Source organism: Pongo pygmaeus, chromosome 21, assembly GCF_028885625.2.
Source record: "Pongo pygmaeus isolate AG05252 chromosome 21, NHGRI_mPonPyg2-v2.0_pri, whole genome shotgun sequence".
NCBI lineage: Eukaryota > Metazoa > Chordata > Mammalia > Primates > Hominidae > Pongo > Pongo pygmaeus.
This window is the reverse complement of record NC_072394.2, coordinates 39,388,433-39,406,693: the sequence shown is the minus strand read 5'-3', so window position 1 is coordinate 39,406,693 and position 18,261 is coordinate 39,388,433.

The window sequence follows — 18,261 nt, the reverse complement described above, 5'->3', positions numbered from 1 at the left end:
CCTTGGGTATGTCTTTATTAGCAGCTTGAGAATGGACTAATACACACCTTTACACCTTGCCTTCTTCAGCTGGAGGCATTTAACTCTGAAACGCAGTTTCCTTCTCCCCTTTTGCTCTCCTGTTTACTAACCATCCTCTAGAATGATTCCTCTCGGCCACAATGGCTCTGGTCCTCCTGGCTAATCTCTCAGCTCACCCTCATGGGTGACTTGTAGGGGTGGGAAGGACCTTGTGTTCTCCACTGAGTAGACCTGAGACACTAATGGCACACTGGGACAGTGAGGCTTGTGGGAGTGGTAGGGTAAAGGCTAAGACCATGTCATGTGTGGGGCTACCTTTGCTTCTTCAACAAAAATCAGCTCTTTCCCCAAATCCTGCACTGTCTATTCTCTTGTTTTCTCCGTGTGTGTTCTGAAATGGACTTGTGCACCCACCAGACTGTCTGCCTTGCAAGCAAGTCTGCCTTTTCTCTGCTTTCACTTTGCATGACACATGACTTCCTCCTCTGCCTTAAACACACAATCCCTGTTTGTGATTTGTGCTCCCGCGGCCTTTGTTGCATTTGTGTAGCAGGCAAAGAGCGGGTCTCCCTTGTGGATGACCCTTGAAATTTGTAGCTGTTTTGACCTTACCAGCTCAATGACCTCCTAACCTTCCCCTGTCTGTTGGTTCATTGCCGGGACAGGCACTAGTTGGAAGCCAGGCTCTGCCAGCTCCTTGTGACTTACCATATACTTTTCATCCCTGTTACACTCCAAGGCCAAGTTTTTTGGTGGCTTTTGAAGCAGTTTGTCTACATAGGGCCTTACCCTGTGGCCCTTTAATGACCCTACCTACTGGCTTTTCTTCGAGTTAGCAGCGCTTTGTCATTTTCGAGCCCTTATCCCAAGCCCCAGGTCCTCTGGAGGTTCCTTTTTTATGTCGAGGGGACAAGTCAACACTTGAATCCAACGGCTGCTGTTTTTGTGAGCATGTGAAGGCTTTCCATGAGTATTTCTCTCACTTCCTCCTATAACAGAGGGACTTTCCTGTCTGCTTAAGCATTTGTTCTGCATGTTACCCTGGGAGGACGAGGAACGCCAAATACAAATTTTCCTTGATTCCTCTAATCACCTCCATGCTCTTTTCTTTTTACTTTTTTTTTTTTGAGATGGAGTCTTGCTCTGTTGCCCAGGCTAGAGTGCAGAGGTACAATCTCGGCTCCCTGCAACCTCTGCCTTCCAGGTTCAAGCGATTCTTCTGCCTCATTCTCCAGAGTAGCTGGGGTTACAGGCGTGTACCACCATGCCCAGCTAATTTTTGCATTTTTAGTAGAGATGGGGTTTCACCATGTTGGCCAGGCTGGTCTCAAACTCATGACCTCAAGTGATCCTCCTGCCTCGGCCTCCCAAAGTGAAGGGGGCCTGCCCCTCCACACCTGTGGGTATTTCTCGCAAGGTGGAGATGAGAGACTGAGAAAAGAAAATAAGACACAGAGACAAAGTATAGAGGAAGAAAAGTGGGCCCAGGGAACTGGCGCTCAGCAAGTGAGGACGTGCACCGGCGCTGGTCTCTGAGTTCCCTCAGTATTTATTGACCACTATCTCTACTATCTTGGCGAAGGGGATGTGGCAGGACTATAGAGTAATGGTAGGGAGAGGGTCAGCAGGAAAACATGTGAGCAAAGGACTCTGTGTCGTAAATAAGTTTAAGGAAAGGTGCTGTGCCTGGATATGCATGTAGGCCAGATTTATGTTTGACTTTACACAGACATCTCAGTGCAGTAAAGACCAGTATTGCCACCAGCATGTCTCACCTCCAGCCACAAGGCAATTTTCTCCTATCTCAGTAAATAGAATGCACGGTCGGGTTTTATACCGAGACATTCCATTCCCAGGGATGAGCAGGAGACAGATGCCTTCCTCTTATTTCAACTGCAAAGAGGCCTTCCTCTTTCACTAATCCTCCTCAGCACAGACCCTTTACGGGTGTCAGGCTGCGAAACAGTCAAGTCTTTCCCTTCCCATGAGGCCATATCTCAGGCTGTCTCAGTGGGGGGAAACCTTGGACAATACCCAGGCTTTCCTGGGCAGAGGTCCCTGCGGCTTTCCGCAGTGCACTGTGTCCCTGGGTAATCGAGAATGGAGAATGGCGATGACTTTTACCAAGCATACTGCCTGCAAACACATTTTTAACAAAGCACATCCTGCACAGCCCTAAATCCATTAAACCTTAAGTCAGTCAGTACAGCATATGTTTCTGTGAGCACAGGGTTGGGGCTAAGGTTACAGATTAATAGCATCTCAAGGCAGAAGAACTTTTCTCAGTACAGATCAAAATGGAATTTCTTATGTCTTGCTTTTTCTACATAGACAGAGTAACAGTCTGATCTCCCTTTTCCCCACATCAAAGTGCTGAGATTACAAGCGCAAGCTACTGCACCCGGCCACCCTTTTCAATATACATCAGGACCTTCAAGGTTTTATTTGAAAGGAGAGAAATCGAGCCCCCTTGCATTAGTTAACTGAAAAACAGGCTTCTCATCTACATAAAGAACATGGGAGGCCAGGTACGGTGGCTCACGCCTGTAATCCCAGCACTTTGGGAGGCCGAGGCAAGCAGATCAAGAGGTCAAGAGATCAAGACCATCCTGGCCAACATGGTGAAACCCCATCTCTCCTAAAAATACAAAAATTAGTCAGGTGTGGTGGCACACGCCTGTAATCCCAGCTACTTGGGAGGCTGAGACAGGAGAATCACTGGAACCCAGGAGGCAGAGGTTGCAGTGAGCCACGATCATGCCACTGCACTCCAGCCTGGACAACAGGGCCAGACTCCATCTAAAAAAAAAATTGTCCGTCTAAAATAATAATTGGTCACAGTCAGTGCCAGGGGAAGAGACAGTCTCCTGATAGATAGAAACACCTGGAACTGGTGATCAGCAGCTTCCTGACAAGATCTCAGGAGTTGGGTGAATGGGCTCAAGCATGTGCATTAATCCTGTTGCCCACTCCAGCCTGGGCAACAGGAGCAAAACAGTGTCTCCAAAAAAAAAAAAAAAAAAAAAAAATTAGCCAGGCCTGGTGGCACATGCCTGTAATGGCAGCTACTCGGGAGGTTGAGTCCTGAAAATTGCTTGAACCTGAGAGGTGGAGATTGCAGTGAGCTGAGACTGCGCCACTGCGCTCCAGCCTAGGCAACATGGTGAGACCCTGACTCAAAAAAAAAGAGTGACAGCTCCTATGCCAAACTTAGCAAAGTAAGACAATGAATTTTTCTCATCATCGTTTTAAATATAGTAACAGAGAAAGTACAAATGATTATCTTAAAACCTCAACAACTATTTTCTTCTATGTGCCTTTCATTTAAATACTATACAACAGGCTAGGCGCGGTGGCTCATGCCTGTAATCTCAGCACTTTGGGAGGCAGAGGCAGATGGATCAACTGAGGTCAGGAGTTCGAGATCGGCCTGACCAACATGGTGAAATCCGGTCTCTACCAAAAATACAAAATTAGCCGGGTGTGGTGATGCATGCCTGTAATCCCAGCGACTCAGGAGGCTAAGGCAGGAGAATTGCTTGAATCTGGGAAGCGGAGGTTGCAGTGAACTGAGATCACACCACTGCACTCCAGCCTGGATGACAGAGTAAGACTCCATCTCAAAATATAAAATAAAATAAAAAATACTATACAACAAAACAAGGACAGAGTGAGACTAAGCACACAATAATTTCAGCTATTTTAAAAGAGCATCTAGGAAGTGGCAGAATTGAAGTTAATTAAACAAGAGAAAAAAATTTAATGGCCAGGCACGGTGGCTCTCGCCTGTAATCCCAACAACACTTTGGGAGGCCGAGACCGGCGGATCACCTGAGGTGAGGAGTTCAAGACCAGCCTGATGAACATAGTGAAACCCCGTCTCTACTAAAATACAAAAAATTAGCTGTGCGTGGTGGTCCGCACCAGTAATCCCAGTTACTCGGGAGGCTGAAGCACGAGAATCACTTGAACCTAGGAGGCGGAGATTGCAGTGAGCCGAGATCACACCACTGTACTCCAACCCAGGCAACAGAGCAAGACTCCATCTCAAAAAAATACAGAAAAAATTTAAAGAAAAAAAATTTAAGTAAATTAAAAAAGAGAAAAGAGCATCATCTCCCATTTCCAAGACTGGTTTCTAGATACAGTAATCAGGTAACTTTCACCATTAGAATCTTTAAATCAGTGCAACACTTGTACATGTATTGATTTTAAGTACACAAATGAAGGCCCAACAGTGAGAGAAGGCTTAGGATCAAAAATCACTAGAAAGTCTCAGTTTTTTTGTTACTACTTAATCACTTAATTTTAATAATGGTAAACACAGGCCAGGCTCAGTGGCTCATACCTGTAATCCCAGCACTTTTGGAGGCCAAAGTGGAAGGATCACTTGAGGTCAGGAGTTCCAGACCCTCTTGGCCAATATGGCAAAACCTGTCTCTACTAAAAATACAAAAATTAGCCAGACATGGTGGCGCTTGCCTGTAGTCCCAGCTATTTGGGAGGCTGAGGCAGGAGAAACTGGAACCTGGGAGGCAGAGGTTGCATTGAGATCGTGCCACTGCACTCCAGCCTGGGCCACAGAGCGGGACTCCAGCTCAAAAAAAAGCTTTGTAGGCCGGGTGCAGTGGCTCAAGCCTGTAATCCCAGCACTTTGGGAGGCCGAGGAAGGCGGATCACGAGGTCAGGAGATCGAGACCAGCCTGGCCAATATGGTGAAACCTCGTCTCTACTAAAAAATACAAAAATTAGCCAGGCGTGATGGCACGTGCCTGTAGTCCCAGCTACTCAGGAGGCTGAGGCAGGAGAATCGCTTGAACCCGGGAGATGGAGGTTGCAGTGAGCCAAGATCATGCCACTGTACTCTAGCCTGGGTGACAGAGCAAGACTCCATCTCAAAAAAAAAAAAAAAAAAAAAGTTAGGCAGGTGAAATGCTGCTTGCCTGTAGTCCCAGCTACTCGAGAGGCTAAGGTGGGAGGATTGCTTGAGCCCAGAAGCTTGAGGCTGCAGGGACCCCTAATCACACCACTGCACTCCAGCCTGGTGACACATCGTGAGCCTGTCTCAAAAACTAATAAAAATAAAATAAAATTAATTTTGCAGTTAAGCTGCTCCATTACAAGAGGTCACCTGTTTTTAATTGTTTATTACAATTATTTTTTTACATGAAGGAAATTATGCAAATCTTAAGTCGTAAAACATGATGAATTTTTCCAGCTTTATTATAATTTTCATACAGTAAAATTCACCCATCTTAAGTGCACAGTTTGATGAATTCGAGTGATGCGTATATAGCTGTATAACTACCACCACAAACAAAATATAGAATATTTCCATCACTCTAAAAGTTTTCTCATGCCCTTTGATCTGCTTCCCTGCCCTCCCCACATCCGCCCTACCCCACGCTCAGGCAGTTCTTGCTCTGTTTTATGTCACTATGATTTTGCCTTTTTGAAAATTTCATGTAAATATTTTTCTATATGCAAAGTATATAGTCTTTTGTATTTTAGTTCTTTCACTTAGTATTATGTTTTTGAGATTCGTCTTTGTTGCATGTATCAATATTTATTTTCTATTGCTAAGCAATCTTCCTTCATAACCAGTTGATGGATATTCAGGTTGTTTCCAGGGTTTGATTAATATGAATAACTATCAATATAAACATTTGTGTGCAGTCTTTCAACATTTTTTTCCCTCTGTTGCCCAGACTGGAGTGCAGTGGTGTGATCATGGCTCGCTGCAGCCTCAACTTCCTGGGCTCAAGCAATCCTCCTACCTCAGCCTCCCAAGTAGCTGGGACTACAGGCGTGTGCTATTTTTTTGTATGTTTTGTAGAGACGGAGTCACGCCATGTTGCTCAGGTTGGTCTTGAATTCCTGGCCTCAAGTGATCCATCCGCCTCAGCCTCCCAAAGTGCTGGGATCACAACAAGCATGAGCCACCGCCCCCGGCCTGATCATACATTTTTATTTCCCTTTAATTTTGTATGTGTTGGGTTCATGGGTCAAATGGTAAGTATATGTTAAACTTCTTAAGATATTGCCATGTTCTTTCCCAAAGTGGCTACCCATTTTGCATTCCAACCAGCAATGTGTAAAAGTTCTAGTTGTTCTACATCAAGGCCATCTTTAGAAGTGAATCTTCCCAGACTTTAAAAAACATGCATATATTTTGTATTTTTAATGTAAAAATGGTTCACACGTATCACTTAATATATCAGGGTCATCCTTGTATTGTCTAAATTAGACTTCTGCGACAATTCTTTTTTTTTTTCAGATGCAGTCTTGCTGTTTCGACAAGGCTGGAGTGCACGCCATCTCGGCTCACTGCAAGCTCCACCTCCCGGGTTCACACCGTTCTTCTGCCTCAGCCTCCCGAGTAGCTGCGACTACAGGCACTCACCACCATGCCCGACTAATTTTTTTTTTTTTTGTATTTTTAGTAGAGACAGGGTTTCACCGTGTTAGCCAGGATGGTCTCGATCTCCTGACCTTGTGATCCAACTGCCTCCGCCTCCCAAAGTGCTGGGATTACAGGCGTGAGCCACCGCGCCCGGCCAACAATTTTTTTTTTAATTAATTAATTTTTTTTGAGACGGAGTTTCACTCTTGTTGCCCAGGCTAGAGTGCAATGGCACGCTCTCGGCTCACCGCAACCTCTGCCTCCCAGGTTCAAGCGATTCTCCTGCCTCAGCCTCCCGAGTAGCTGGGTGTGGCTCCTGAGTAGCTGGGATTATAGGCACCCACCACCGTGCCCGGCTAATTTTTGTATTTCAGTAGAGACGTGGTTTCACCACGTTGGCCAGGCTGGTCTCCAACTCCTGACCTCAGGTGATCCATCTGCCTTGGCCTCCCAAAGTGCTGGGATTACAGGCGTGAGCCACCATGCCCAGCCTCTCCCATTATTTATTACCAAACAAGGAAAGATAAAAAGAGTGAGGAGGATTTTGGGTGGATTTATTTCAGATATTGGCATTTGGAATAAATTTTGTTTAGTGAGTCTAAGGTTTGCAAAGTTAAAAATCAGCTATTGGCTAATCTATAACATCATGATACAGGATTGTTAAAATACTGAAGGTATTTCATCACATAAAGGTATTTTTGGCTGGGCATGGTGACTCACACCTGTAATCCCAGCATTTTGGGAGGCCGAGGCAGGCAGATCACGAGGTCAGGAGATCGAGACCATCCTGGACAACATGGTGAAACCCCATCTTTACTAAAATACCAAAAAAAAAAAAAAATTAGCCGGGCGTGGTGGCACGCATCTGTAGTCCCAGCTACTCCGGAGGCTGAGACAGGAAAATCGCCTGAACCCGGAAGGCGGAGGTTGCAGTGAGCCAAGATTGCACCACTACACTCTAACCTGGTGACAGAGCGAGACTCCTTCTCAAAAAAAAAAAAAAAAAAGAAGAAAAAGCTATTTGTGCTCAAGTGTTAGGTCACATTTCCTAGACCAATTTAGCCTTCCCTACACTCTTATCCTGTTGTATTTTTCTTCCTAGCACTTATTGTCTACTCATATACTGGCTGACTCCCCCACTAGAATATGAGCTCCATGTAGGCAGTATTTTTTTAATGTGGTTTTCCTAGGGTATAGACGGATGCGTAGATTAAATACTTAAATATGGACTTGATAGTTGTTAAATTAATGAATTTAAGAAGGAGGCCCAAGCATACTTTTTATTTTTTCAGACAGAGTCTCACTCTGTCACCCAGGCCGGAGTGCAGTGGCACTATCTTGGCTCACTGCAACCTCCGCCTCCCAGGTTCAAGGAATTCTTCTGAGTCAGCCTGCCGAGTAGCTGGGATTATAGGTGTGCGACACCATGCCCGGCTAATTTTCGCATTTTTGGTAAGATGGGGTTTCACCATGTTGTCCAGGCTGGTCTGGAACTCCAGACTTCAAGTGATCCACCCACCTCAGCCTCTCAAAGTGCTGGGATTACAGGCGTGAGCCACCACGCCTGGCCGCAAGCATACTTTTTATAATAACTATATCTCACATGTATTCAGCATTTTCTATGTGCCAGGCTCAATTCTCATAACACTCTATAATAAAGCCATTATTTCAATTTTACAGATGAAGAAATTAAAGCTCAAGAGTTTTTAAGTAACTTGCCCAAGTTCACATTAGGATTCAAAGCCAAGCGCTGTGGTTCCACAGGCCCACTTTTTTTTTTTTTTTTTTTTTTTTTTGAGACAGCGTTTCACTCTGGCACCCAGGCTGGTGTGCGGTAGTGCAATCATAGCTCATTGCAGCCTCAACCGCCTGGGCTCAAGTGATCCTCCCACCTCAGCCTCCTGAGTAGCTGGGACCACAGGCATGCACCACCACACCTGTCTAATTTTATTTTTGTAGAGACAGGTTCTCCTTACATAGCCCAGGCTGGTCTCCAAACTCCTGGGGTCAAGGAATTCTCCTACCTCGGATTCTCAAAGTGCTGGGATTACAGGTGTGAACCATTGCACACAGCCTACACTGTGTCTTTTGATAACAACAGTCTTGGGCTGACTCAGATTTCTATAAGTATCCCCCATACTTTGGGAATTCCCAGGCTGTCTTCTTTCTTTCTCAAGCTTGTCTTCCTTTGCCCTGGAAAACATCCTCATTTGTTGTCTCTGTTTTGGAGTAAATCTTCCTTCTCACCCCTATCACACACAGAAGAAACTCAGCTTGTTGAAAGATTTTTATCACAACAAACCTTTCTAGGGGTGGAAAATGTGTTGCAGTGAATCTTCTCCCTTTACACAGTCTTATGGCTCTCTCCTTGCTGTTCCTTGTCTTCCACACCTTCTCTCCCTAATCGTCTTCTGGGAGCCCCCAACTCCTCACCTTTACTGTGACCTCCCTAAGCTTTCCACCCCAGAGGCTGAGCACCAGCTTCTACCCACACCCCGAAGGCTCAGTGCCACCTTAACCTCTTGCCCAAGGAAAAGGGTATTTCCCCTAAGGAAGACCTGATCTCTCCCTCAGAATCTAGTGCCAGTTTCCTCCCTGACACTCAGAGCATGCTTGCTAGGGGAAACCTCACTTCCCTGCAGCCACCCAAACTGAAAATAATACTCCTCTTTTTTTTTTTCCAGACAGGGTCTTGCTCTGTCAGCCAGGCTGGAGTGCAATGGTGCGATCTTGGCTCACTGCAACCTCCACCTCCCAGTTTCAAGCGATTCTCCTGCCTCAGCCTCCTAAGTAGCTGGGACTACAGGTGCGCACCACCATGCCCGGCTGATTGTTGTATTTTTAGTAGAGATAGGGTTTCACCACGTTGGCCAGGCTGGTCTCGAGCTCCTAACCTCGTGATCTGCTCACCTCGGCCTCCCAAAGTGCTGGGATTACAGGTGTGAGCCACCATGCCCGGCCTACTCCTCTTTAATGTGAATAATAACCAAGGTGTTCTCAGTCTTTTAAAAACTGTGAATAAGATCATCTTCAACATTACTATGTTTATTGGTCTGCTCGAAGTCACAATGTAGGTAAACACAATATGCATGTTACACAAATGCAGCTTCAAAGATCAATCTTCCAGTCCCACCTAGATTACTAGTTTTAAGGAACTGGAGAAATTCTTTATTTCTCTCTCTAAATAAGGATCAGAGCTAGAATTAGAGAAATTCTGAAACTACTGTTTCTTTGCTTCTGAATCACAGTGATAACCAGGTCCGAAGCAAGGAATGACTTCAGGTCTTGGGACAGGGGCCAAGGTAAGGATCACCATGCAAGCAACATATTTATCTTTGAGAAAGGAATGTTAAAAAGTGATCAAAGCCTTCCTTAACATTTGAATCAATGTGTATATTGTTAATAATAATAGCACACTTAGCATGAAGAAATAGATAAGTATGTGTGGGACTTTATTTTGGATCATATCTTTTTCACACCTATTTTTTTTTTTATATGACAGCGTCTCATTCTGTCACCAGGCTGGAGTGCAGTGATGAGCTCTTGGCTCACTGCAACCTCTGCCTCCTGGGTTTAAGCAATTCTTGTGCCTCAGCCTCCGGAATAGCTGGGATTACAAGCATGCACCACTATGCCCAACTAATTTTTATATTTTCAGTAGAGACGGGGTTTCACCATCCTGGCCAGGCTGGTCTCAAACTCCTGGCAATCCACCTGCCTCGGGCTCCCAGCGATCTACCTGGCTTGGGCTCCCAAAGTGCTGGGGTTGCAGGTGTCAGCCACTGTGCCCAACCTGCATCAGATCCTTAAAGATACAGGGGCTCCTGGTAATAATGAGCTCCATAACGCCTCAGAAGCCTGGGGCCCAATGTTTGGGAACCACTGAGTCAAAACGTCCAACTTTGGAGCATCAACTCAGGAGTGGACGTTGCATAGCACACACATGTTAGTATACATATTATTCATCTGTTAGGACCACCATAACAAAATATCACAGATTGGGTGGTTTTGAGATGGGGTAGGGACGGCCCTCAGTGTGTCTCCTATTGTGCCACCCCCACTAATGCATTCCTGCATTCCTCTAGACATACCTACTAACTACCAGGCCTTGTACCACCACCACCCTGGCACCTTACCTGTGGTGAAAATCTTGCACCTGCTGCAAGCTATCTGAAGAAACGAAGATAAGAAGCATTCCACCATAAATCTTGCTCAAGAAAACTAACCCCACCACCTGCATACACACAAGGCCAGAATGACTGATCCTTAATCCTAACATTATGATAATAGGAAAAATCACACCCAGGGGTGAAGATTTAACATGGTAATGAGACATGCGATGCAAGAAGAAGCATGTAACCGAACTGCTTTGCCGAGACCAGCTTGGTGGTGGAGACCCTAACCCAGTGGCGCTAGAGGAAGTAAAGACACACACAGAAATATAGAGGTGTGGAGTGGGAAATCAGAGGTCTCACAGCCTTCAGAGCTGAGAGCCTTGAACAGAGATTTACCCATGTATTTTTTGACAGCAAGCCAGTGATAAGCATTGTTTCTGTAGATTATAGATTAACTAAAAGTATTCCTTATGGGAAATAAAGGGATGGGTTTGGCTGGTTATCTGCAGCAGGATCATATCCTTAAGGCACAGATTGCTCATGCTATTGTTTGTGGTTTAAGAACACTTTTAAGTGGTTTTCTGCCCTGGGTGGGCCAGGTGTTCCTTGCCCTCATTCTGGTACACCCACAACCTTCCAGTGTGGGCATCATGGCCATCACGAACATGTCACAGTGCCACAGTGCTGCAGAGATTTTTGTTTGTGGCCAGTTTTGGGGCCAGTTTTGGGGCCAGTTTATGGCCAGATTTTGGGGGGCCTGTTCCCAACACTGCTTAGGTGCCCTAGTTCTCTGCCTCTACATGTGTAAATGTCACTCCCTTCCTACTTTTTGCCACTTTAAAATTACTCTCCTAGCCAGGCACGGTGGCTGACACCTGTAATCCCAGCACTTTGGGTGGCTGAGGCGGACAGATCACTTGAGGTCAGGATTTTGCGACCAGCCTAACCAATATGGTGAAACCTCGTCTCTACTAAAAATAACAAAAATTAGTTGGGTGTGGTGGCATGCACCTGTAGTCCCAGCTACTTGGGAGGCTGAGGCAGGAGAATCGCTTGAACCTGGGAGGCAGAAGTTGCAGTGAGCTGAGATGTCACCACTGCACTCCAGCCTGGGCAACAGAGCAAGACTCCATCTCAAAAAACAACAACAAAAAATTACTCTCCTGACTCTCTTTGGGGAACCAGTCAGAGAACTCTCTCTCTTGTGCTGTCTTCTCTGTGTTCGAAAATAAGCCCCTAGGCCGGGCACAGTGGCTCACGCCTCTAATCCCAGTACTTTGGGAGGCCGAGGTGGGTGGACCACCTGAGGTCAGGAGTTTGAGAGCAGCCTGACCAACATGGAGAAACCTCATCTCTACTAAAAATACAAAAAATTAGCTGGGCGCGGTGGCTCAAGCCTGTAATCCCAGCACTTTGGGAGGCCGAGGTGGGCGGATCACGAGGTCAGGAGATCAAGACCATCCTGGCTAACACGGTGAAACCCCGTCTCTACTAAAAATACAAAAAAATTTAGCCGGGCGCAGTGGCAGGCGCCTGTAGTCCCAGCTATTCGGGAGGCTGAGGCAGGAGAATGGCGTGAACCCGGGAGGCGGAACTTGCAGTGAGCCAAGACCATGTCACTGCACTCTAGCCTGGGTGACAGAGCGAGACTCCGTCTCAAAAAAAAAACAAACAAAAAATTAGCTGGGCCTGGTGGCGCATGCCTGTTATCCCAGCTACTTGGGAGACTGAGATAGTAGAATCACTTGAACCTGGGAGGCAGAAGTTACAGTGAGCTGAGATCACACCATTGCACTTCAGCCTGAGCAACAAGAATGAAACTCCTTCTCGGAAAAAAAAAAGAAAAAAAAGAAAAGCAAAAGAAAATAAGCGCCTAGTAACACCTTGTCTGGGAAACTTGCTCTGCCTCTCATCAATTTTTATTACACGAAAGTTGAAGAACCTGTGGTTGATACCAGCTCAAACAAGAGGAATGTATTTTTTCACAGTTCTGGAGGCCGGAATTACAAGATCAGGGGCCAGCAGGGCTGGTTCCTGGTGAGGCCCCTCTTCCTGATTTGCAGAAGGCTGCCTTCTTGCCGTGTCCTCCTACGGCCTCTCTTTGGCGTGTGAGCAGGAAAAGAAAGATCTCTGGGTGTCTGTTCATCTTATAAGGACACTGCTCCTACCAGAATCCTACCCTATTGGTCTCATTTAACCTTAATTACCTCCTTACAGACCCTGTCTCCAAATATAGTGACATTGAGGTCTGGGGCTTCAGCATATGAATGCAGTGGACAGGGAGGTCACAGTTCAGTCCATAATGCTGTGGGTTCACTAAGGGAGAAACAAGGAATTTCTCAGAGGAAAGGATCTTTGTGAGCTTGGCTGATGGACAGTGCTATTCACTAGAGACAGTAGGACATGACATGATGAGGAATTGGAGTAGACTGGACTGCATACAAGTGTCACTACAAGGGGAAAACCAGCCAGATAACACTGGGTACCTGGAGCTGAGTGTCAGATGTTGGAGTTGCAAAGTGTTTCAGGGATGCTGTCAGTTACAAAGGAGAAAAAAAAAATCTAAAAATTCAACATACACACAAACAAGAGAAAATTCAAACAATGCTGGCTTCAAATGAAGGAAATTTTACTGGCTCATGTAGTTGGACGTGTTACTGGTGGAAAGTGTCCAAGTTCTTGGCGTCTTGAACAGAGAATTGGACAAAACACACAAACAAGTGAGGAAAGGATGAAGAGATTTACTGAAAATGAAAGTACACTACCCAGTGTGAGAGTGGCCCAGGCATAGAGGATGAAAGGCCCCATTACGGAATTTGTGGGGATTTAGGCCGGGCGCAGTGGCTCACGCCTGTAATCCCAGCACTTTGGGAGGCCGAGGTGGGCGGATCACCTGAGGTCAGGAGTTTGAGACCAGTCCGGCCAACATGGTGAAACCTCGTCTCTACTAAAAATACAAAAAATTAGCCGGGTGTGGTGGCACATGCCTGTAATTCCAGCTACTCGGGAGGCTGAGGCAGGAGAATCCCTTGAACCCGGGAGGCGGAGGTTGCAGTGAGCCGAGATCGTGCCATTGCACTCCAGCCTAGGGGACAAGAGAGAGACTTTGTCTCAAAAAAAAAAAAAAAAAAAATTTGTGGGGGTTTAAATACCCTCTAGGGGTTTCCACTGGTCACTTGGTGTATGCCCTATGTAAACGAAGAGGATGAAGTAAAGTTACAAAGTCATGTACTTGACGTACGACTCGGTGTACGCCGTATGGAGAGGACATTTCCTGTGATAGCTGAAGTGTGAATCGGCCTTATGTTCCCTGCCTCCAGACCGTATTTTCCTGCCACAGAAGTACAAAGATAGGGTAGACTTTTTGGTTGGTTGATCAAATGGCTGAATATTCTCATCAAAGGCCTAAGGTCTTTCCATAGTGATTGCTTCTTTATAAACCTCTTCTAATGGTTTTGGGATGGCAAATTCCCCTTTTGTTGTAACACAGGGGATCTCAAGCAAATTTATGTGGGATTAAGACTCTCTGGCCGGGCACAGTGGCTCAGGCCGGGCGAGATGGGTCACGCCTGTAATCCCACCACTTTGGGAGGCCGAGGCGAGCAGATCACCTAAGGTCAGGAGTTCGAGACCAACCTGGCCAACATGGTGAAACTCTATCTCTACTAAAAGTACAAAAATGAGCATGGTGGCGTGCGTCTGTAATCCCAGCTACCTGGGAGGCTGAAGCAGTAGAATTGCTTGAACCCGGGAGGCGGAGGTTGCAGTAAGCTGAGATCACATCACTGCTCCAGCCTGGGCAACAGAGCAAGACTCCGTCTCAAAAAAAAAAAAAAAAAAAAAAGACTCTGATGCAATTACCATTTGAGTTTAGGAATCTGTGCTATGTTTGAAATATGAGTTGTAAATGACTTTTAGCAATGACTTTTAAAAGGATCTAGGCCAGGCATGGTGGCTCATGCTTGCAATTCCAGCACTTTGAGAGGGTGAAGCAGGAGGATTGCTTTAGCTTGGGAGTTTAAGACCAGCCTGGGCAACAAAGTGAGACTCCCGTCTCTACAAAAAATTTGTAAAAATTAGCTGGGTGAGGTGGTATGTGCCTGTGGTCTCAGCTACTCAGAAGACCGAGGTAGGTGGATCACTTGAGCCTTAGGAGGTTGAGGTTGCAGTGAGCTGCGTTCACACCACTGCACTCCAGCCAGGGCAACAGAGTGAGATCCTGTCTCAAATAAATAAATAAATAAATAAATAAATAAAAAGATCCATGACTTATTTTTACCCAAGGATACCCTAGGCTCCTAAGGGAAGTCTGGCCACTCCCTTGTGTGTTTAAGCATCCCAAACTCCAAATAACACAGTCACTCCTACCCCAAGCACTGAGACACTCTCGAGGAGTCACAATACACTCTATAGGACGAGATGGCTTCTCTCCCTGAAACAATTTAAAAGCAACAGACCTTGTACTCAGCTCAAGTTGCAGAAAAGAGAAATATGTTTTTTTTGTTTCCTTTCTTTTGTTTTGTTTTATTGAGAAGGAGTCTCATTCTGTCACCAAGGGCAGAGTGCAGTGGCACAATCTCAGCTCACTGCAACCTTCACCTCCCAGGTTCAAGCAATACTCCTGCCTCAGCCTTCTGAGTAGCTGGGATTACAAGCCTGTGCCATCATGCCTGGCTAATTTTTGTATTTTTAGTAGAGACAGGGTTTCACCATGTTGGCCGGGCTGGTCTCGAGCTCCTGACCTCAGATGATCTACCCACCTTGGCCTCCCAAAGTGCTAGGATTACTGGCACAAGCCACCACGTCCGGGGTGAGCAATAGTTTTCAAGGCAGATCTTGGTGAAACCCCAAGAACTTAATATTAACACACAAGTGTAACCCTGGACGAGTCATTTTACCTCTCTGAGCTTCATTTCCTCGTCTGTTCAATGGGCATAAAAATACCTGGGAACATTGTCTGAAGCCAATTCCTTTCCTCCTAGGAGTGGTCTTTTCCCTGTGACCCAAAGGGTAAACATGTGACCTGATTTGGTCAATCATTTTATAACCTTGTCCACTGTGACTGGTCCAGCAATGGATGCTGAAATGAACTTGTTGAAGTCATTCCCTTGCAATTTTTCCGTTGGAACTGGAGGAGCGGAGGCTTCCTCTCACCTCTAGATGTGGAGCCCTAAGGATGGGACTTGAGAGCTCTTTGGCCCCATTGTTTGACCTCAGCTCTTACCACTTCCCATTTCACTCACTCTACCCCATCCACAATGGCCTGCTTGGTATTGCTCAAATCCAGGCCTGCTTCTGCTTCAGGACCTTTGGACTTTCTCTTTCCCTTTTCTGCAGTGCTTTTCTTCCAGACATCTGCAAAGCTGACGCTTTCATTTCCTTCAACTCTCTGCTCAAATGTCACCTTCTCAAAGACCTATCCTGAAACTCTATCCGAAATGGTGACGGTGACCCTATCCTCCTCTCTACTCCTTTTTTTTTTTTCTCTTTCTTTTCTTTTCTTTCAACGGAGTCTCGCTGTGTCGCCCAGAGCTAGAGTGCAGTGGCATGATCTTGGCTCACTGCAACCTCTGCCTCCCAGGTTCAAGCAATTCTCCTGCCTCAGCCTCCCGAGTAGCTGGGACTACAGGTGCGTGCCACCACCCCCAGCTAATTTTTTGTTTTTTTAGTAGAGACCGGGTTTCACCGTGTTAGCCAGGATGGTCTCAATCTCCTGACCTTGTGATCCGCCCTGCCTCTGCCTACTCAAGTGCTAGGATTACAGGCATGAGCCACTGTGCCCAGCCTCTTTCTGTCTTTCTTTCTTTTTTTTTTTTTTTTTTTTGAGACAGGGTCTCGCTCTGTCGCCCAGGCTGGAGTGCAGTGGTGCCATCTGGGCTCACTGCAACCTCTGCCTCCCAGGCTCAGATGATTCTCCCACCTCAGTCTCTGGAGTAGCTGGGACTAGAAGCAGGCACCACTACGCCCGGCTAATTTTTGTATTTTTTGTAGAGACAGGGTTTCGCCAAGTTGCCCAGGCTAGTCTCAAACTCCTGGACTCAAATGATCCTCCCACCTTGAGCTCACGAAGTGCTGGGATTACAGGTGTGAGCCACTGTGCCCAGCCACTCCTCTACTCCTAATCTCTTACCTTGCTCTGTTTTTATTTTCCATAGCACTAACTTCTACCATATAATCTAAGTTTATTATTGTTATTTATATTATTATTACTCATTGCTAGTCTCCTACCCATCTCAACTAGAATATATGTTTCTACATCTATGAACACAAAAAGACTGATAGCAAACACACTAAAAGGTGACCTTTGGCTCTGTATGTGTGTATATATTTTGTGTATTTGTTTTCTAAGGTTTCTTTCTTTTTTAATTTATTTTTTATTTTTTTGAGATAAGGTCTTACTCTTTCACTCAAGCTGGAGTGCCGTGGCACAATCATAGCTCACTGCAGCCTTGACCTCCTGCACTCAAGTGATCCTCCTGCCTCAGCCTCCTGAGTAGCTGGGATTACAGGAGCCAGCCACCATGCCTGGCTCTAAGTTTCCTTTTTTCTCTCTCTTTCTAATTTTATTATTATTACTATTATTTTGAGAAAGGATCTCACCCTGTCGCCCAGGCTGGAGTGTAGTGGCGTAATCATGGCTCACTGTAGCCTCAACCTCTCCAGGCTCAGGTGATCCTCCCACCTCAGCCTCCTGAGTAGTTGGGACTACAGGCATACGTCACCATGCCAAGCTAATTTTTGTATTTTTTGTAGAGACGGGTTCTCACTATGTTGCTCAGGTTGGTCTCAAACTCCTGAGCCGAAGTGATCTGCCCACCTTGGCCTCCCAAAGTGCTGGCATTACAGGTATGAGCCACCAGGCCTGGCCTTTTTAATTTTTTTGTTTTTATTTTTTATAGAGACAGGGTCTTGCTATGTTGACCAGGCTGCTCTCCGTCTCCTGGCCTCATGCAATCCTCTCACCTCAGCCTTTCAAAGTGCTGGGATTACAGGCATGTGCCACCACACCTGGCCTAGTGTTCTTTATTTCTTTTTCTTTTTTTTTTTCTTTGAGGTAGGGTCTTACTTCCTTTGCCCAGGCTAGAGTGCAGTGGCTTGATCTCAGCTCATTGCAGCGTCAATTTCCCAGGCTCACGTGATCTTCCCACCTCAGCTTCCCTAGTGGCTGGGATTACAGGCACAAGCCACCACACACAGCTAATTTTTTTTTTTTTTTGTATTATATTTTTAATAGAGACAGAGTTTTGTCACATTGTCCAGGCTGGTCTCAAACTCCTGAGCTCAAGGGACCCACCCACCACGCCCTCCCAAGGTGCTAGGATTACAGGCAAGAGCCACCGCACCCGGTTCAAGTTTTCTTTCTTGAGCATTATTTATTTTCTTTCATTTTATTTTTTGAGATGGAGTCTCGCTCTGGCGCCCAGGCTGGAGTACAGTGGAATGATCTTGGCTCACTGCAACCCCTCTGCCTTCCGGGTTCAAGTGATTCTCCTGCCTCAGCCTCCTGAGTAGCTGGGATTACAGATGTGCACCTGGCTAATTTTTGTATTTTTAGTAGAGACGGTGTTTCACCATGTTGGCCAGGCTGGTTTTGAACTCCTGACCACAGGTGATCCGCCTGCCTCGGCCTCCCAAAGTGCTGGGATTACAGGCCTGAGCCATTGCGCCTGGCCCACTTGAGCATTATTTTTAACAGGTAAGAAAATCAATACTTAAAAAAAT